This window comes from Pongo pygmaeus, chromosome 12 (assembly GCF_028885625.2).
Source record: "Pongo pygmaeus isolate AG05252 chromosome 12, NHGRI_mPonPyg2-v2.0_pri, whole genome shotgun sequence".
NCBI classification, from domain to species: Eukaryota; Metazoa; Chordata; class Mammalia; order Primates; family Hominidae; genus Pongo; species Pongo pygmaeus.
This window is the reverse complement of record NC_072385.2, coordinates 46,894,732-46,897,465: the sequence shown is the minus strand read 5'-3', so window position 1 is coordinate 46,897,465 and position 2,734 is coordinate 46,894,732. Positions and strand designations below refer to the sequence as shown.

The following is a 2,734-nucleotide window of genomic DNA, read 5'->3' as shown; positions in this document are numbered from 1 at the left end:
CTTATTCCTTACCATTTTTCTATTGAAGTGTGTGGGTGTTTTTTGTTTTTGTTTTTGCTTTGCCATTTTCTTATTGGTTTGCAAGAGTTCTTTGTATAAGGATAACAAACTTTCATATTTTATTGTGTTGTAATTTTCCCAGTACGTAATTTTTCTTTTAAATTTATCCATGGTATTTTTGACATACAGAATTTTAAAATATATATTCATTTATATTTTATCTGAATAGAGCAATTCATCTTCCTCCCTAATGCAAAAGTTTTACATTTATTCCTTTTTTTTTTCTTCACAGAGAATCAGAAAGGAGTAATCGGGATGTTGCAAGTCCTGATTACGCAGAGACATTAACCACGTTTCATGCATCTCCAATCAGCCTATTCTTTCTGCCCTCCAAAAGGAGAAACAGGTAAGAATTATCCCACCTGATGATGCATTTATTCCTGTTCCAGTTTGTCTGTTTTATTTGGAGCAAGTCTTCCGGTCTTAGATTATTTTTAATCCTGATTCCATTATCAGTGGTATTAATGATCAGGACCAGTATGCCTGTTAGATTGTCTTCAGCTGTGAGTAACAGCACATCCAACCAAATAATGTAAGTTCATCTTTCTCACATGACAAAAAGTCCATTTGAAGGTTGTGGGTTTAACAGCTCAACAATATCACGGCCCTGGGTCACCTTCTGTCATGGTTGAGCCGGGGCTTCAGCGGCTGCAGACAGTAAATCCTCACGTGACCATCTCTCAGACAGGAATGAAGGCAGAGGAGGCTTTCCTTCAGTGCTGCCTGGAGGCCGCCCACAGACTTTCCCTCACATCTCAGAGGCCAGAGCAGAGTCGAGTGTCATCCCCTCCACGATTCCTAGCAAAGGGAAATGAATGTACTCTGACCGGCTTGGGCCACTCATTTTCCCTCAAGTATCGGGCCACCTTCCCTGAGCACATTTCTGTGTGATGCTGAACAAACTCAGGGTTATGATGCAAGGAGAATGGGTGAATGGCAGCCGGGTAGGCAACCAGCAGTGTCTCATCTACAAGAAGGATAAATTGCTGTTTGGTTTGCTAGTGGACTACCATAACAAATTACCACAAAGTAGGAGGCTTAAAACCACAGAAATTTACTCTCTGTCAGTTCTGGAGGCTGAGAGTCTGAAACCAAGGTGTTGGCAGGGCCACGCACCCCTGAAGGATCCAGGAATAATCTCTCCTCAGGTCTCCCAGCTTCTGGTGGTTGCCGGCAGCCCTTCGCATTCCTTGGCCTCACTTCCATCTCTGCCTCTGAATTCACATGCGCATCTTCCTTTGGTGTCTGTTTGTGCATCTCCACACGGCTTTCTTATAAGGAGAACAGTCATTGAATTTAGGGCCCACCCTGATCCAGTATGATCTCATCTTAACGAATTATCTGCAAAGATCCTATTTCCAAATAAGGTCACACTCACAGGTACTGAGGGTTAGGATGTCAACATTTCTTTACGAAGGACACAACTCAGCCCCCAACAACTATCATTCATGCCTCCATCCAAATATCTGATGCAATGCTGAGAGACCGAGGCTGGGACAGACCCTCACTGCATACTTCCAGGGTCCTCACCTACAGCAGTCAGGTGTCCTCCTCCACGTGATGGCCCTCTCGATGGCTCACATCCTAAAATCTCTCCCTGCTTTCCCAAAAGAAGCTCCATTATCACCAGTCTCCCAGCCTCCAGCCTCTCCTGGAGCCCACTCCAGAGCGTTTGACTCACCCTGCTTCAGACGGACAAGAACCTTCTCAACCACAGGGCCTAGCTCCTGCCAATATCCCCATCCAATGGCAACTCTGACATCTTCCTTCAGATAGCCTCACCCCTGCTGCCAATTCTCACCTTCAGGTTCAGAGAACCTGTAAGGACAAAGTAACTTTTTGGGGGCTTACTGGCAGCTTTAGAAATTAGGAGGAAGGGCTGGGCATGGTGGCTCACGCCTGTAATACCAGCACTTGGGGAGGCTGAGGTGGGTGGATCATCTGAGGTCAGGAGTTGGAGACCAGCCTGGCCAACATGGTGAAATCCCATCCCCCTTAAAAATACAAAAAAATTAGCCGGATATGGTGGTGGGTGCCTATAATCTCACCTGCTCAGGAGGCTGAGGCAGGAGAATCACTTGAACCTGGGAGGCAGAAGTTGCAGTAAGCCGAGATCACGCCACTGCACTTCAGCCTGGGCAACAGAGCGAGATTCTGTCCACGCCCCCACCCCAAACCCCTGCCAAAAAAAAAAAAAAAAAAATACAATGAAAAGGGAATGGTGTCCAAATTGGGACTCAGAAAAACAGGCTTCAGACAATGGTCTCAGGTCTCATTGGGCTTCTGGCTTCTACCTAGAAAAACCCACACCAGGGCATCAATGATAGGGACAATCTGAGGAATGCAGTGGGGAAAGGAAAGGAGGAACAAACTTAACCTTGAGCCCTGGCCCTAGCCAAGATCTCAGAAATTCACCTGGCCTCTTGACCTGTGGATTTTGGTCATGTTGTACTGAGGTACCTAGCACGTAGGAAGGCTGCCTGACTCACAGGGGAAAACTCAGACATGGGAAGGTGGGGTCTGAGAGATCAAGTCTGGGTTGACACCTTCTCCCTGGCCATCATAGATTGACCCAGGGGTGGATAACTGACTCAAGCCAACCCTTCCCTGAGATTTTTCAAGCTGGAATCAGGGAAATGTAATAATCCCACTCTGATGGAGAGTGCATGGCTCA

General features: G+C 46.5%; 1 non-coding gene across 1 annotated transcript; it reads right to left on the bottom strand.

Moving 5' to 3' along the window:
• Window positions 1-295: 295 nt before the first annotated feature.
• On the bottom strand, window positions 296-429 carry LOC129030962 (U8 small nucleolar RNA). Its single transcript, XR_008500853.1, has one exon. It is a non-coding gene; the product is annotated as a U8 small nucleolar RNA (small nucleolar RNA).
• Window positions 430-2,734: the final 2,305 nt, after the last annotated feature.